Genomic DNA, 18688 nt, shown 5'->3' on the forward strand with positions numbered 1-18688 from the left:
AGCCATTGATCGACTGTGCGTTCGGCGTTGTGGTCGCGGGGATGACGTTGCAATGCCTACTTAGACGCCGTCCCTGCGCGCTGACGTCCGTTCTTTCTTTTTCCGCGCCGGCCTAGTGCAGATGCGGAGAGAGCTTGCCCCTTAGTCATTTTTTGGCTAAACTTTTGTCGATGTCTTTTTTTGAGACTTCGACTCCTGGGCCATGTGGCATCGTCGGACCGGATTCAAGCCTTGTGACTCCTGTCATTAGCTGATGTCCATCACAGATCCGCACCTCGTGTGCCTTTGGTGCCTGGAACGACACCACGACCCAAAGTCGTGCTCTGACTGTCGGGCCATGAATCCGAAGTCTTTGCGGGAGTGGTCCTGAAAGCTTTTGGAGGCCCAGCAGTCGGCTCCACCACACCTGATCAAAGTCTTCGCATTCATCGGGTAAGTCGAAGCACAAGAAGAAAGCGAAGTAGCACCGTCGCTCTTCGCCTTCTCCCCGTCGGTTGGCTGGCGGTACGCGGGAACTGGAGCGTCGTCGCTCTAAGGCTCCGTCTCCGGTTCCTGATTCAGGGATGACTCCATGCCGCCCCCCTGTTTGTGTATTTTACAAAAATCTCCATTCCATTTTTGGGCAGCCCGACTCCGCTGGTGCGCCTTCGGGCCCCGCAGAACCGGTTGGGGCCCCATGGCCTTTGATGCCTGCGGCTTCGGCCCGGTGCCCCCGGGTCCCCATGGATCCAGGCCTGGATCCGGATCGACGCCGGTCGACCTTCTCCGGCATCGATCCCGAAGACGGCCAACGTCAAATCCGACACCAGATGGCACTTTGGTTCCCTTGTTCATTCCAGATGTTCCCTATCGCCCTGAGGGTGGTGATAAGGACTGGGAGGGGCCGCTGGAGCCTTTAGCAGGCCAGCTGGAAGAGCCGGATTGAAGAGAGGAATTGGGTGACCCCAGTGGCCTGGACACCTCCCCAGACCTTGGCATGCTTTCTCCCCCTACCCTGGCTACAGAGGAGGGAGCGTCCTATGCATTGGTGGTGCATAGGCCAACCAAGGCTTTGGGCCTAGAGCTTCCTACAGTGGCAGACTAACCTACTGACTGAGGGGCTTCAACCGGCGGCAGCTTCCTCTGAACCCCTCTTGTTCTTAAATGAAGCCCTCACTGACGTCCTTCTGGGCGCCTGGTCCAAGCCCAGCACAGGGGCTCCTGTGGAACAGACAATTGCCGCCACCGCCTGGCTCCAGGCGATCCCATATTCCTCTCCCAACACCCTTACCCCGAGAGCTTGGTGGTCCAAGCCTCTTCTACCAAGGGCTTATTCCCTTCTGCATCCCCGGATAGCTGGATCACCCTGGGAAGAGTATGTTTTCTTCCACCAGCTTGGTGCTGCGATCCGTGAATACTGCATGCCTCTTGGGCCACTCTACCCATACAGTCTGGGATATAGTTGCGCAGGTGCAGCCTCAGTGTCCAGGGGAGGCCAAAGCCACTCTCTCCCAGGCAGTGGCGGATGGGAGAGATGCAGCACAATTCACAATCCGCTGTGGAATGTACAATGCCGACAGCTGGGCAGAACAATTGCCACATCGGTAGCCCTTAGGCGCTACGCCTGGCTGGAACGTCTGGTTTTTCAGGGGGTGTCCAGGCAACTTTGCTGGACATGCACTTCGATGGCCCTCGCCTTTTTGGTGACAATACAGACACTGCGCTCTAGCGTTTTAAGGATTCTCGGGCTACGGCAAGGTCCTTAGGCCTCACTGTGTCCTCCCGTCCCCCACAGTCTGTCTTTCGTGGCTACGGAAGGGGCACCCCACCACGTCCGGCCCAGTCCAGCCGTCGGCCCACGCAAGCTGCTCAGCCTCTGCGTGGCTGCAGACATGGGACCCAGCGACGCGGTCTGGTAACCGGCTGGCCAGTCCACCTTTCATCCCCTGCAGCAGCCTCCAAACCCTCCTAGTCTGACCTTTCAGGGCCATCAGCAGCCAGTGGGTGTCAGGATTCGCCATCTCCTCCCCCACTGGCAATCCATCACGTCAGACAGGAAGGTTTTGCAGACAGCCTGAAGGGGCTACTCCCTTCCCTACAAGACTACCCTTCCCTCCATGCCACAGTCTCTCGATCGCATGTCGGAGGATCACTTTGCACTTCTCAGCCAAAAAGTTTCAGCTCTCTTGGCCAAGGGAGCTATTGAAAGGGTACCTGCACCAGAAGTAGGTCGTGGTTGCTATTCCTGCTACTTTCTGGTGCCCAAAGAAGTCAAAGGCCTGCGTCTTATCTTAGACCTCAGGGCCCTCAACCGCTTTCTCCGGAAGGAGAAATTCGAAATGCTAACCATGGTTTAGGTCCTGTCTGCCCTCGACCCTGGAGAATGGATGGTAGCGGTTGACTTGCAGGATGCCTATTTTCACATCCCTGTCCTGCTAGCCGACAACCGTTACCTACCGTTCATGGTAGGCCATGAGCATTTTCAGTTCACTGTGCTCCCCTTCGGCCTTACCAGTGCTCCCCGGGTGTTCACGAAAGTGATGGCAGTGGTCGCAGCTTATCTGCGTAGATAAGGGGTTCCAGTCTTCCCCTTTCTGATAAATACATCTGCCGTGTGGATTCCTCACCATGTGAATATCCCCTTGCGCCAGCAACATTCGGAAATTCTTTTCAAAGCCTCGCGCCGACTTGGACGTCATAGAGACACGGCATCGCTCGCGACTCCGCTGACGCCACCGACACCTATAATAGACCCACGCTGGCGTGATGACATCAGTTCCCTTTTTTCCTCGTCGTCGACGCTAACGGTTTCGGGAATCTCAATAGCCAACTGGTACTTTGTTGCCTTTTTGTTACCACTTTCTGCTTCTTTGTATCTTGTCTCTTCGACGATGTCGACAAAGAAGACCGGCTTCAAGCCCTGCAGGGAGTGCGGGAAAATGATGTCTATTACTGACCCGCACGAGGACTGCATCTGGTGTTTGAGCTCTGACCACGATGTGGATGGATGTCCCTCTTGTCGAAAGATGAACCCGAAGGCCCTGAGGGAAAGAGAGACCAAGCTCCTGGTAGCGAAGCTGAAGGCTGGAAAAGGAAAATCGTCGAGGTCTCGTTCTCGAAGGTCGAGGTCGAAGTCAAGGTCTGGTTCTCGAGAGGAGTCGTCTTCGAGGTCCGCTTCAGATCATGCTTCGAAATTGAAGAAGAAGCATAAGAAGAGGAGACATGAGTCTCGACGTCGTTCCGGTAAGTAGTCTGGCTCGAGGTCGAGATCACCGAAGAAGGTACGTTCTAAGGTGGTTACGCTGGATGTCTCTGAACCTGAAGGTGAGGCCTCGCCTTCGGAGTCGAGTGTGCAGTCACCGACTCCGGCTTCGAATCCGTCTCCGGCGCCGTCCCCGGCCCGAGAAGAGGAAGAGGTTCAAGGGGATGTGGATTCCGCGCCTACCGAAGAGCCGAATCCGAACCCTTCACAAGACCAGCCTGAGGGTTTCCAGCCACCCTTTCCAACCCCAGGCCAGGACCCATCGGCGTTTCTGAATGCTATGTATGGCGTCTTTTCAAGGGGGTGGTACCCCTCTGGCGCACCTTCGGGTCCCATGGGTCCTCTGGCTTTCAATCTAGGAGTCCCTCACTCCTATCCTCCTGCTCCATTTATGCCCTATATGCCGGCTCCGACGCCGCCATGGCAGTTTCCGGCTCCGCCAAAGCCGTTGACGCCGGTTTCGGCGTCACCCGCTCCAGAAAGGCCTCGAGAGCATCCCGCTGGGCCTCCGGATTCGATACCGACGTCGATCCCGACTCCGTCGGAGCCGTTGGTGGATCCGGCTGCGAGGCGTGTGAAGGAGAGGTCCAGAAGGGAGGCTCAACGCCTTTTGGAAGAGCGAAGGTATATGGAATCTCATCCTGATATGGAGGAAGGTGAATTGGATGAGGACTGTTTTGAGGAACTGCCTGACGCTGGTAGCCTGGATTTCTCTCCGGAGTGGGAGTTGCCTTCAGGCTCTGATACACCTTCTAAAGATGTCCAGCCTTATCATATGGTGATGAGGAAGGCTGCAGAACTTCTACAGTTAACTTTACCAACGGTGGAATTTAAATCCAATCTTCTCACTGAGGTTTTACATTCACCTAGTTCTGTGTTAGAGCCATTGCTTCCGTTTAATGACGCCTTGACGGAGCCCATTTTGAAGGTGTGGAAGAAACCACTGTCAGCTCCTGCAGTATCTAAGAGTGTGGCAAGAAGGTACAGGGTTGCACCTGAAGACCCTGCTTTTTTGACGTCTCATCCTTCACCAGAGAGCCTAGTCATTCAAGCAGCCTGCTCTAAAAAGAATGTGAGTGCCTTTCCCCAGGTACCCTGTGAAAAAGAGGCAAAGAAGCAGGATCAGGTTGCTAAAAAGACCTTCTCCTCTGCAAGCATGGCATTGAAGTCGACTAATGCCACTTGTCTGATGGGGAGGTATGTGCATGCCCTTATGGATTCTTTGCGTATTCCAGCTCCTAAGATTCCTGATGCCAACAGGAAGGATTTTGAGGAGGTTATTTCGGATGCACAGGCAGCGGCTCGCCAAGTGATACAGAGTGGTCTGGACACTGCGGACTCTGTGGCGCGTATCCTGGGCACTGCTGTCGCCACTAGAAAATCAGCTGGGCTGAAATCCTCAGACTTTTCGGCGGATGTTCAAGCGACTTTGCTGGATCTTCCGTTTGATGGATCTGGTCTCTTTGGGAAGAAAGCTGATACGGCCCTGGAGAGATTTAAAGACAGTAGGGCGACTGCTAAATCTTTAGGTCTCCAGATCAGAGGCTCTTCGACCAACAAGAGATTCAGGGGTTTCGGTCGCTCTTCCTTTCGGAATTACCGACAAGGTCAACAGCAGCAGCAGCAGGAAAATTCCATGTACAGATCTTACAGGGGAAAGCAAAGAGCGTCCTCGTGGACGTCAAGCCTCTTCCTCCTCCACTTCCTCCAACCTTTCAGCCACAGAAAAGCAGCCCTAGATCCGCCATTCAGGATCATGTGGGTCCGGTGGGGGGTCGGCTTACCCATTTTCTACAAAATTGGGAATCGGTTACATCAGATCTTTGGGTTCTCAATCTTGTAGAAAATGGGTATGCCCTTCCCTTTCGGGAATTCCCTCCCAATTACCCTCCTTGCCAAGGTTATTGCACGGAGGAACATCTGTTTCTTCTTCAGGAGGAAGTGTTGACTCTGTTAAGAAAGGGTGCGATAGAGGTGGTCCCAGAGCAGGAAAGGGGTCAGGGATGCTACTCCCGGTATTTCCTGATTCCCAAGAAGGATGGCAGACTTCGTCCAATCCTGGATCTCAGGATGTTGAATCTTTATCTGAAACAAGAGAAATTCAAGATGCTCAGCCTTGCTCAGGTTCTTCAAGCGCTGCTAGAAGAAGACTGGATGGTGTCGCTCGACTTGCAGGATGCGTACTTTCACATCCCAATCCTGAAGTCGCACAGGAAGTATCTCCGTTTTACGGTGGGATCGCAACACTATCAGTTTGCGGTCCTTCCTTTTGGACTTACTACTGCGCCTCAAGTCTTCACCAAGGTGATGGCGGTGGTGGCGGCGCACCTCAGAAGGTCGGGGATTCCTGTATTCCCCTATTTGGACGACTGGCTGATCAAAGCAGAGTCGTCAGAGAGAGTGCTCCATCATCTGCAGGAGACAACCCAGTTGTTGTACAGGTTGGGTTTTTCGATAAATGTACCCAAGTCTCACCTGGTGCCCTCCCAGCGCAACCTGTTCATAGGTGCTGTACTGGACACAACTGTATGTCGCGCATTCCATCCTCCTTAAAGGATTCGCGACATACAGGAAATGATTCCTTTATTTCACAACGGAGCGGTCGTTCCAGTCCTGAAGGTCTTTCGTCTGCTCTGTCTGATGGCTTCCTGCATTCTGTTGTTCAACCATGCACGCTGGCACATGAGGACACTCCAGTGGTGCCTCCGCAGGCAGTGGTATCAGCACAACAGAGATCTCAGGAAGTCAGTGAGGATCTCCAGAGAAGCTGCAGCGGATCTGTCTTGGTGGGGCGTGGAAGGCAACCTGTCTCAGGGGAAGCCTTTTCATCTGCCTCCTCCGGTGGCCACAGTAATAACGGATGCATCCACTCTAGGGTGGGGTGCTCATCTGGGGGATCTGGAGATCAAGGGTCTTTGGTCTCCAGAGGAAAGGTTGCTTCATATCAACCTTCTGGAATTGCGGGCGATTCATTTGGTGCTCAAGGCCTTCCTCCCTTCCCTTCGTGGTCGGTCGGTCCAGGTCCTGACGGACAACACGACCGCGATGTGATACATCAACAAGCAGGGAGGAATGGGGTCGCAGTGTCTCTGCAGAGAGGCGATGCGTCTCTGGTCCTGGGTTTAGGACCATCTGATTTGTCTGATTGCGAATCATCTGGCCGGAATTCTGAACGTGCGTGCAGACAGTCTCAGTCGGCAGTTCTCGGCCGACCACGAGTGGAGGCTTCACCCGGAGGTGGTTCGTCACGTCTTTCGGACGTTGGGGACTCCTCAGGAGGACCTGTTCGCCACTCACGAGAATGCTCACTGCCTGTCATTCTGCAGTCTCCAGTATCCGATGCAAGGAGCCTTGGGGGATGCGTTTCAGTTGAGTTGGAGAGGTCAACTCCTTTACGCGTTTCCTCCCATTCCTTTGATTCCTCGGGTTCTGAGGAAGATTCGCCAAGACCGGGCCCAAGTCATATTGGTCGCCCCGGACTGGCCAAGAAGGGTGTGGTATACAGATCTTCTCCACCTCTCCTCTCACCCGCCGCTCCGTCTCCCTCACAGGGCAGACCTCCTCTCTCAGATGGAGGGGCAGGTTCTACACCCCCCACCTCCAGATATTGCACCTTCATGCCTGGAGATTGAACGGGGCAACCTGAATTCCTTTTCTCTCCCGCCTAACGTGATGGATGTCATCTTGTCAGCCAGGCGTGACTCCACTAAGTCCATCTATTCATATAGATGGTCAAAAATTGTCACGTGGTGTGGGGAGAAATCTATTGACCCTTTGAGAGCCCATTTGTCTGATCTCCAATTTGCCCTCTCTCTGGCGCAGCAAGGGCTTGCTGTTGCCACAGTTAAGGGCTATCTTTCTGCGCTGTCGGCATTTCCCTGCTTGCCTGACCAGCCATCTCTTTTTAAATCTCCTGTGGTTTTAAGGTTTTTGAAGGGCCTCACAAATAAGTTCCCTCCTACTCCTTTTATTGTGCCTCAGTGGGACTTAAATCTTGTCTTGTCCTTTTTAATGGGTGCTCCCTTTGAGCCTCTTCACAAATGTCCTATGAGGCTTTTGACTCTTAAGACAGTCTTCCTCGTTGCAATAACTTCGGCAAGGAGGGTAAGTGAGCTTCAAGCTCTTAGTTCCAAGCCCCTATTCTTGACCATTCATGCTGATCGAATGGTTCTTAGGACCAGGGCTGCTTTTCTCCCAAAGGTGGTGACTCCTTTCCACCTTGGTCAATCCATTACCCTCCCTACCTTTTATCCTCCCCCGCACCCTTCCAAGGAGGAGGAGAGGTTACACCGTCTGGACCCCAAAAGGGCGGTGTCTTTTTACCTTGACAGATCTAAAGACTGTCGATTGGATGACCAGCTCTTCGTTGGGTTTGCTGGCTGCAAAAGAGGAAGAGCGGTCCATAAAAGAACTTTAAGATGGATCGTCCTCTGTATAAAAATTTGCTACTCTTTGGCCGGTAAGGAACCACCAGAGGGTATAAGGGCTCATTCTACAAGAGCTAAATCTTCAACCTCAGCATTGGCTAGAGGTGTTCCAGTAGAGGACATTTGTAGGGCGGCAACTTGGTCTTCCCTCCACACTTTCGCGAAGCATTACTGCTTAGATTCCGAAGTGAGGAGGGAAGGCCACATTGCACATTCTGTCCTTCAGGATTTCCTGGTTTAGAAGAGAGGATGCCCTCCTCCGGGAGTGGGGACTGCTGTGGGACTCTATTCACAAGGTGAGGAATCCACACGGCAGATGTATCTATCAGAAGAACAAGTTACTTACCTTCGGTAACGCTTTTTCTGGTAGATACAATATCTGCCTGTGGATTCCTCACTGACCCACCCGCCTCCCCGTTGTCCACTCTTCTATATCAGTATATCTGGATTGTATTTATTTTATGGTTAAGTATATGTTTGCTTGCATTTGCTTCACACTGTGTGTGTTATTTTGTCTATCGTGTACTGTGTATGCTATGTACATTACTACTGTCATTGGTCCGTCCGTGTGCCTCGAAGGCACGGAAAAAAGGGCGGAACTGATGTCATCACGCCGGCGTGGGTCTATTATAGGCGTCGGTGACGTCAGCGGAGTCGCGAGCGATGCCGTGTCTCTATGACGTCCAAGTCCACGTCGGCGCGAGGCTACGAAAAGAATTTCCGAATGTTGCTGGCGCAAGGGGATATTCACAAAGTGAGGAATCCACAGGCAGATATTGTATCTACTAGAAAAAGCGTTACCGAAGGTAAGTAACTTGTTCATCTCGACGACTGGCTGTTGAAGGCAGGCTTGCCCCAGGCGGTCGTCTCCCAGCTCCAGACTGCCTGCGTTTGCTGGGGTTCACTATCAACATGCCGAAGTCACACCTGACTCCCTCTCAGTCGCTCCTGTTCATCTGAGCTGTTCTGGACACAGTGCAGTATCGGGCTTATCCCCCCGAGCAGCGAGTCTGTGATATTCAGGCTGTGATACCGATGTTTCAGCCTCTATTACGGATTTCGGTGAGAGTGACTGAGGTTGCTGGGCTTCATGGACTCCTGCATCCTGCTGGTAGATCAAACCATATGACATGTGCGGGCTCTGCAGTGCGTCCTCAAGTTTCAGTGGGCGCAGCATCAGGGGAAGCTTTCCGACTTCGTCCAGATCTCGGAGGGGACAGCACAACAACTGAAGTGGTGATTACCGAGCCAGGATTGGGTCAGGCAGATCCCTCTCCCTTCCCTAACCTGAACTTACAGTGGTGACCGATGCATAACTCCTGGGATGAGGCGGCCACCTGGGGAAGGTGTAGATCAGAGGAGTCTGGTCTCTGGTAGAGTCCGGTCTCCATTTCAACCTGTTGGAGTTCCGGGCGATTTGCTTGGCACAGAAGGCATTACTTCCCTCCCTCAAGGGGAAGGCAGTGCAGGTGTTCATGGACAACACCAATGCCATTTGTTACTGCAACAAACAAGGTGTGGTGGGGTCATGAACCCTTTGTCAAGAGGCTCTTCGCCTTAGGACATGGCTGGAACATCAGGGCATAACCCTGGTGGTTCAACACATGCCGGGTTCTCTGAACGCCAGGGCCAACAAACTCAGCCGTCGGTGCCTGTTGGGTCACGAATGGCGTCTTCACTCGGAAGTGGTGCAAGGTCTCGTTCAGCAGTGAGAAGAACCTTGGTTAGATCTGTTCGCCACCGAAGAGAACGCGCAATGTCAATCATTCAATCAATCAGGGGTTCATAGAGTGCGCCACTCACCTGTGAGGGTCTCACTGCGCTAGAGGGAAGGGGGGAGCAGCTCCGGATCGGTGGAAGAGCCAGGTCTTGAGGTTCTTCCTGAACGTGTGCAGGGTAGGGTATCGTCTGATGTTCACAGGGAGCTCGTTCTAGATCTTGCCTCTATGTAAGAGAAGGCTCTCCCGCCGCTCTGTTTCTGCAGATGCGGGGGACCTCTGCCAGGGTGAGGTCGGCGGCGCGGAGGTTCCTCTTGGGTACGTGGAAGCATAATCTCTCGCTGAGGTATTTGGGTCCGGAGTTGTTTAGTGATTAGTAGGCGTGGGTGAGGAGTTTGAAGGTGATTCCCTTCGCAACTTGGAGCCAGTGGAGGTCTCGTAGGTGTTAGGTCATGTGTTCGTGGCGTGGTGTTCCGAGGACGAGTCTGGCTACGGCGTTCTGGATGGTTTGTAGTTTGTGTAGAAGGGTTCTGTTGATTCCAACGTATAAGGCGTTTCCGTAATGCAGTCTGCTGGTAATAAGTGTGTGGGTGACGGTCTTTCTGCAGTAGGGGGGGTCTATTTGAAGGTCTTACGGAGGATGCGCAGGCAGTTGAAACTGGTGGAGGTGACGGCGTTGATCTGGCGGTTCATGGAGAGGGAGGAGTCGAGGATGATACCGAGGTTTCGTGCAAGATCTGTAGGTGGATTCCCGAGGGCGGTGGACCACCAGGTGTTGTCCCAGGCGGAGGTGCAGGGTCCGAGGATGAGGACCTCGGTCTTCTTTGAGTTCAGCTTCAAGCAGCTGTCTTTCATTCAGGCTGCCATGTCCTTCATTCCTTTCTGGAAACTGAGTCTGGTGTGTTTGGGATTTTACGTGAGTGAGCGGATGAGCTGGGTGTCGTCTGCGGTGGATACGATGCTGAGCCCATGCTGTCTGACGATGGCGGCAAGAGGGGGCCATGTGGATGTTGAAGAGCGAGGGGCTGAGCGATGATCCTTTGGGTACTCCGCAGTTGATATCGGTGGGTTCGGAGAGGAAGGGAGAGAGTCCGATATTCTGGGTTCGGCCGAAGAGAAAGGATTGGATCCAGTCCAGTGTGGCTCCTTGTATTCTCACGTCTTGGAGTCTGGCTGCGAGCGTGTGATGTGAAACTGTGTTGAAGGCTGCGGAGAGGTCAAGAAGGATGAGGGCTGCGGTGAGGTCAAGAAGGATGAGGGCTGCGGTGTGCAATGTCAGCACTTCTGCACGTTGGAGTTTCCAAGGCGGCACTCACTCGACTATGCTTTTCGTCGCGAGTGGAGCTGCGGCATTCTGTACATCTTTCCGCCTGTACCACTTCTGCCCAGATTGCCGAAGAAGATCAGGCGCGACCTGGCCCAAGTAATTCTTGTGGCACCGGACTGGGCATGAAGAGTATGGTACCCCTAGCTCCTGAGCATGGCCATTGATCCTCCAATTAGACAGGCCCTTCGGGAGGATCTTCTGTCACAGCAGCAAGGGACGGTCCTCCACCTGAATCTGTCCAGCCTCCACCTCCTTGCGTGGAGATTGAGCTGCGGCAGTTGACAGCTTTTGACTTTCTCCTGAAGTTTGTAATGTTATCTTGGCAGCCAGGCGTCCCTCCACTAAAACGGTATACGCCTGTTGATGGAAGAAGTTTGTGGCATGATGCACAGCAAAGGGTGGGATCCCCTTTTTGCCCCTCTTTCTGAGGTTGTTTTATTCCTTCTTTGCCCCACCAGGGCTCCGCTCTGGGCACTTTTAAAGGCTATCTAGAAGCCATTTCTGCTTTTCTTCGGCTGCCAGATCAGCCCTCTTTGTTCAAGTCCCCTATTGTAAGTCTCTTCTTTAAAGGCATTATTCATCTCTTTGCTCCATCGCCTTTCATAATACTCAGTGGGACATGAACCTTGTGTTGACGTCTCTTATGTGCGCTCCATTCAAACCTCTTTATAACTGTCCTCTCAGGCTTCTCACTCTGAAGACTGCCTTTCTTGTTGCCATCACCTCTGCTCGCAGAGTGAGTGAACTTCAGGCCCATTCTTCTAAGCCTCCTTTCCTTTAACCCTCCTTTCCTTTAAGCCTCCTTTCCTTTCAGTCCTTCCGGACAAGGTGGTAATCCGATCAAGATAGTCTTTCTTTCCTAAAGTAGTCACTCCCTTTCACATCAGGCAGACTATTACTCTGCCCACCTTTTTCCCGCCTCAGCACCCTTTTCAAGGAGGAGGAGAGACTCCACCGTCTGACCCAAAATCTGCGCTGTTCTTCTACCTTGACCGCACAAAAGATTTCCTGGTGAATGATCAACTCTTCGTTGGCTACGTCTGTGCCAAAAAAGGTCGGGCTGTTCAGAAGCGTATCATCTCTCAATTGGTAGTCCTTTGTATCAAGATTTGTTACTAAAAAGGAACCTCCAGTGGGGCTTTGCGCTCATTCCACTAGAGCTACAGCAGCAACCACTGCTTTGTCGCTGGGAGTTCAACTCATCGATATCTGCCAGGCGGCCACGTGGGCTTCTATACACGTTTACCAGACATTACTGCCTGGATAGTCAAGTCCGGAGGGACAGCTACTTTGCCCGTTCTGTCCTCCAGGATTTTCTGGTGTGAACTTGGTTTGCAGTCCCTCCTCCGTGATGATATGGCTGGGGTATCTATTCTAAGGTAAGGAATCTATAACTAATAGTCTCTTTCAGATGAACAAGTTATTTACCTTCGGTAATGATGTATCATTAAGAGAAATATATTAGTTATAGATTCCTTACTGCCCCACCCATCCTCCCCGCTCTGCGAACTGACTTCTAGGGTTAGGGACACCCTTATAGGGCCCTGGTGTGGCGCACCAGTGGTCAGTGTCTTTCATGGTTGTGTGCTTCTGGCGTGGAAAGTTGTGTCAGAACTGACATCTGCACGCAGTGGCGGCGTCTAAGTAGGCACCGCAACGTCATCCCAGCGACGACGGACACAGAGTCGACCGACGCACATGGGTATTGCTGAAGAAAAATTCTGGGGATCCATTCTGACGCCTGGGGTAATTCTAAGTTAAGGAATCTATAACTAATATATGTCTCTTACAGATACATCGTTACCGAAGGTAAGTAACTTGTTCTATATTCACATGCTTGAATCATTCGCTGTCATCATGCTGGGAATCCCTAGTAACTTTAAATAGCAATAAACAGTGTTAAAATGACCTTGGGTCTCAACAACAGTTTATTTAGTAGCACATCCACCTCATTTGAAACAACCTCACATCAATGAGATGCAAGTGCTGAGCTCTACAACTTCACCCTAGAGGCCACCATAGCTTATATTTCTATTCCACATTGTGAGTGATGGAGTCCTTCAGAAGAGCTCTACTCCAGCATGTGTTTGACATTATATTGGACGCTTTTGAATCTTTATTTTGTACTTCCTGAATTTCTGACAGCCCTATCTGCCGTTTCACAAACTGTGTTGTTTGTTTGCGATTTCTGAGATTTTCACCTTGGGACTAGCCCAGGGGACCACAGTCACCAACTGCCACTATGGCTGAGAAAAAAAAGACCTCCACAAGTTCTGCTCAGACTGCAATCAAAAGAAGATCTACACTGACGATTCCCTTGATCAATGCATTTATTGCCCTTATCCCACTTAGTGTCTTCCTATGACATACGTGAATACTTTACTGGAATGGAAAATAATTCTCCCTTCCAAAGGGAATATCCCCCTCCTCTAGGGATGATTGTGTGAATGTGCCCCACCTAGCACTTCCATGAAGGCAGTGCACAAAAGGAAGTATATGGAGCTTCCTCAGATGGAATTTACTTCAAAAGCATCCTCAACCACCTACTTCAAGTATCAGACGAAGCCTTACTTTGAAAAGCTATTAAAAAAGGATACATAACAAATTGTGTGAAAATGTAACTATTCTCATATCCAGTCGGACTAACCACAAACGTCGTCAACAGCCATTGCTCTACTATCAAAGGGAAATTGCCCATCGATGATGACCAACCTGTCAGCTGGTTCCTCACAGTTGTCAAGGAGCTTCCATTGATGGCAACAATGCATCCACATCTGATGATTGATTTCCTAGACGATGATGATCCAGTCGATCATGATATTGGATATATGTTGACAACCCCATTAATGACAGGAATTACATTACAGCCTATAACTTTCTTGTAGTCGCTTTTGAAGATTTGTGCACACCCTCCATTGCAGGTACTGGATTCGGAATAGGAGGCTGATGCCAGCGACCAGGATCAAGTGTTGGAAACAGTCTATGGGTCCACTCAATTAGATGAGTATGCGCATAATGGAGAGAGAGGACTACATTCTCTCTAGGCCTGATTTACCTCCAGATGTCATCTCCCGTTTTCACACTTTCTTGTGAAGAGCAACTGAAAACTGTTATCTCCCCTTGACTTCTGTGAAACAGCCCTGTTTTCTATGTGATTTTTAGAGGCAACCTTGCAAAATGACTAAATTCATACCGATTCTGGGTATTGTCTCGCCGGAAGGTCTCAAGATGAGACACTGATAACTGTTCAGGCAGTCGTGCTCTGGCTGGTGAAGAATTAGAGCGAAATATGCGCAGCAATGCTTGACTGCCACTACCAAACCTGACTGTCATCTTGGCAGCGACTCAAAGTTGATGGGAAAATCCGGTTACTCTGCTGTCTGGCCCTATAAACATGGATGTTTGACGCAGTGACAACTTGGAGTGCAAGTGCAGCTTGATGGCTGCAGCATCCATCAACGAGTGATTGCGCTGGCATTCTGGATATGTTCGCAAGATGCGGCATGACATTTTTGCACCATGTCAATCTCCTCATCCCAGAGGACATGAGACAATGCTAAGATCATTGTTAGAGAAGGTGCAAAAGCATTGGCCAGCACTACAGAGGCAGCAGTGAATGATCCAACACCATTTTCTATCAGCTTGCAGTTGCAGCAGCCCTATACAGGCAGGGATTCCTTCAATTAGCTTCCTTCCATCCAGAGGTCCAGGCAATGATTTTAGACGTTCCTTTTGATGACCAAACTTTGTTTGGGAACATATGGATGGCACCCTGCAAAATATCAAGATGGTCACAGATACAGCATGCTTTCTAGGAGTTTGTTCCAGTACAGATAACCCTTTTGCTCTTCCTTTTGTAGCTCAAGGAGATCACAAGCCTATAGAGGCGGTTTATTTGAATATGGAGGCCAAGGAAGACCATACTACTCTCCAATCTGGTTATGATCAATGCTACTCTTCAAACTGAGACCAGCGCCAAGGCTACGGCAAAACGCAGCGGAAAAAAGGGGAGAATACCAACCACGCTCCCTGGATAATCAGAAGATGAAAGCGAGCTTGACTTTCAACAGGTTTCCAACCACAGTACTTATGGTCAAGGTAATAATCTTGCTTCTCATGGTTAAATCTAACCGCATATTTCTCACTATTGGAATACGCCTTCAGTGTCATACTGGCTACAGAAAGCTTTCTCATCAGTGCTTCTGCATCCCGGTAGGTGATGCTTTGTGGCTTCATAGTGACTCAGTTCTGCCCCAGAAGTCACGGTGTGGAACTGAATAGGACAGTCATCCCTGTACACTGACACACTGACGTTGGTTCCTTAATTTCCAAGTCTTTAAACCCAGATCCGGGACTCCATTTTCCCATTTCTTGTCAGATTGACAAGTTTTTTTCCTCAATAAAATTGTGAAGCAGTGTGCAAGGGAATAGTGTCGGATCAGATTCCGAAGCTACAGGATTTAAACCTGTTCATGACTGGGACACAAATCCAGGAGGAATGTGCTCTCATCAACCTAAAGGTGATCCTGGATCAAGAAGCGAAGCTTTGCGTTTCTGAACAGTAGAAAAAAACGCCAAGACCTTCTCAAAGTTAAAAATGTAAACTTGTTCCCAGCCCGTTCAAGAACTGGGATCAGGTAAGAAATGTGCAGGTCCGCTGGGGTACAAATCTTCACAGTTCCCCCTCCCCAGCACCCAAACTGCTTTAGTTTGACCTAAGTGGCACACCATTACCTCCAAACTTGTACATCTGACAGACTAGTACTTCATTTTGCTCAACTGGACTATGCTCTACCATTCCTTTACGACCCGCCAAATCTTCTGCCCACATCAATGCAACTTTCACAGGGGCACTTGTCCATCTTGTTGCATAAGTGCAAGCTCTACTGTCTAAAGGTGTTGGTGTGAAGATACTTGGCGTGGTTATCAACGTTGGTTGTTACTAACTATTTCATTGTACTGAAGAAGGACCAAGAATTTTGTCCAGTTTTAGATCTTCACCCTCTGAATGCCTTCCTGCAGAAAAGCAAATTCAAAATGCACTCACTGGCCCAGTTTCTGTCCGCCCTTTATTCAGGTAACAGATGTTGCCTTGGACCTGTAGGATGCATACTTTAATGTGCTCATGCTGCATTCCCACAGAGGTTACTTGCAGTTCAAGGTAGGCCAGTTTGCCGTGCTTCCCTTGGACCTTACCAGCACCCCTTGGATGCTCACAAAAGTGATGGTGGTGGTCGTTAATTATCTTGGGAGGTTAGAGGTACCAGCTTTCCCCTACTTCAACGACTGGCTGTTGAAAGTGGGCTTGCCATAGTCAATTGTAGACCAACTCCAGATGATGGTGAACCTCTTGACATCTCTGGGGTTCACCATCAACATGCCAAAGTCATACCTGACTCCTTCGCAGAGTCTTCTTTCTATAGGAGCTATCTTGGATATAGAGCAGATGGCTCTTCTCCATCTAATGCCTGCCCTTTTCTGGTAGGCTGTTGGTTACAGCGTATCCATCTGCGAGTGCTAACACTGGGAAGGCCCGTTTTTTATAAATCCCCTTAACATAACATAACAGTGCAGCTCATTCCCTCTATCGCAACCAGTCCAGGATATTCAAGCTATGAGCCTGATGTTTCAGCCTTGGTCCTGGGTCTCAGTGGGAGTGGTGTGTTGAGATTGGGAGGTAGCAGCTCATTACATTCGATCTGCCACCTGAGTTTGTAAATGTCATCCATTTTGTGTTCAGTAGGCACTATTCAGGGTATTTTGCCAGCCATTTCTTCCTTTTTTGCGTCTGTGGGACCAACTGTCCATATTTAAGTCGCCTGTTGTGATACGATTTATTAAAGGTTTGACACACATTTTCCCCTGCCAAACAGTTTGGGCTGCCACAGTGTGATCCTAATTTGGTACTGATGTTCCTCGCCCTCCCAACAGTCTTTGCTACACATCGCCCCTCGAAAGCGAAGGAGAGACTCCATCAACTGGATTGCAAAAGATCCTTGCAGCTTTGACATCGATCGCACCAAAGGTCATTGGTTGGACGATCAGTTTTTTGTGGAATTCTCATGAAAGAAAGGCAAGATGGTGCACAAACAGACTTGGTCAAGGTTGGCTAGTCCTCTGCCTCAACATGTGCTACACATTCCCAGAAAGCAGCCTTCAGAAGGTCTGAGGGCTCATTTAACTGACTAAGGCTGCCACCACTAGACTGGCACATTGACATCTACCAGGGCATGACGTGGGCGTCTGTTCACACTTTCATAGAGCAATAATGCTTTGAGTCCGGGACTCAATGCAACACAGAATGTAATGTATGCTGTATGTACAACCCTACCTTACCATCTTACCATCTAACCTGCTGTAAGACTGATATTTGTTCGAAATAAAGTGTTTTTAAAATTCGAAATGCCTTGAGAGCCAGGTCCAATGGAAAGGGCATTTTACTCATTGGGCCCTGCTGTAGTGGTCTGATCCCACTCCACATCTATTCTAAAGATAAGGAATCTGTGGTTAGATGTATCAATTAGAACAAAAGTTTATTTACCCATGATAACATTTCTGATGGATACTCTATCTAACCACAGATTTCTCACCTCCTTCCCACCTGTTCTGTGTGGCGTGGCTTTTTTTTTACCATCTATAAGTACTTAATTTGGAGATATGCACACGGGAACCACCAATTTACTTGTACTCTACATTCAAGGGCGCGGAAAGAGGCGAGCAAGAAACTAGCGTGAGCATGCAGCATTGGTGTTTATATGAATGAATGAAATGAAAACAGGATTTCTAGAGTGCCTGGTTACCCATAGGCATCCCCGCGCTGTTCCATGTCATTTCTGTTACACAATGAGGAAAACGCAGAGCGGCGCTTAGGAGCACTGCTATGAAAACGTTTAGATCCAATCTGTAGCCTAGGGGAAATTCTAAAGTTGAGCAACCTGTGGTTAGATAGAGTATCCACCAGGAGTGTCACTGAAGGTATGTAACCTATTCTTCATAGTCATATATTTGAATATTTCCTGTCATCATAATGAGATTCCTCAATATTCAGTGTTAATACAGCATTGTTACTGTACACACATTACATTGAAAAGGCCATTTACTATTTGCAGTCTCCACCTCTTTTTATGACCCAAATGCTGGTCAATCTGGTTGCTAGAACCAGAACTCTTAACTCCCCTGAAGAAATGTAATGCGCAGATTTTCTGTAGATCCTTCTGATTATCTTTCCTTCTGCGACTAAACATGTTCTGCTGCTGGAGTGCCTGTGTGGCTAAGACCTGGAAGCTTCTCATAACTTGAATGCATTCCAAGCCCAGTTATCTATTTAATCCCTGTGCCTCCTGTGAAACGAGGCAGATCTACTCCATTCTTAGTAAGATTATGTGGCCAAAATTTAGAATCCCCTTGAGAGATGGGGAAGGTAGGATGTTTCTGCGTTTTACGCGCTGAAAAAAGTGAATTATGTTAAGTGTTAAATTTACATCTGTTTTGGTTTGATCCCAACCTCCTTGAAAGCTTTAATAGCTGTCTTAAGATGCAGTGTCTGAGTTGCCTTCAAAAATCAGTTTCACTCCTTTGAGAACTAAGTGATTATGAGATCTTCATCTAAGGGAGAGCATCTTCTACAAAAGAGCATTTTCTACAGGGGAGCATAGTCTATGGGCAACCCCCGTCTACAGAAAGACTATCTACTAATGAGTTTCGTAAACAGATGAGTTTCCATCTAGAAACAGAGTCCTTTCTATCGCATATCCTCATCTATGGAGATCCCTAGTCTACAGATGTATCTTGTTTACAGAAATGACCTGTCTACAGACTACCCTTATGTACAAAGAGGCCCCTTTCATAGACTGGTCTCCTCTACAGAGGTGCTTTGTCTGTAGCTTCATCAGCGGATAGACCCTTGTCTACAAAGACCTCCTCGTAGTCAGAGGCCGCTCATCCACGGAGACCCCCTTGTCTCTGACTAGTTTCA

At 49.8% G+C, this 18688-nt stretch overlaps 1 protein-coding gene across 2 annotated transcripts in view; it reads left to right on the forward strand.

Moving 5' to 3' along the window:
* Positions 1 to 18688, forward strand: part of KIF5B (kinesin family member 5B) — a 795256-nt gene that overhangs the window by 590006 nt on the left and 186562 nt on the right. The window lies entirely within an intron of this gene.

The sequence above is a fragment of the Lissotriton helveticus genome, chromosome 10 (assembly GCF_964261635.1).
Source record: "Lissotriton helveticus chromosome 10, aLisHel1.1, whole genome shotgun sequence".
NCBI classification, from domain to species: Eukaryota; Metazoa; Chordata; class Amphibia; order Caudata; family Salamandridae; genus Lissotriton; species Lissotriton helveticus.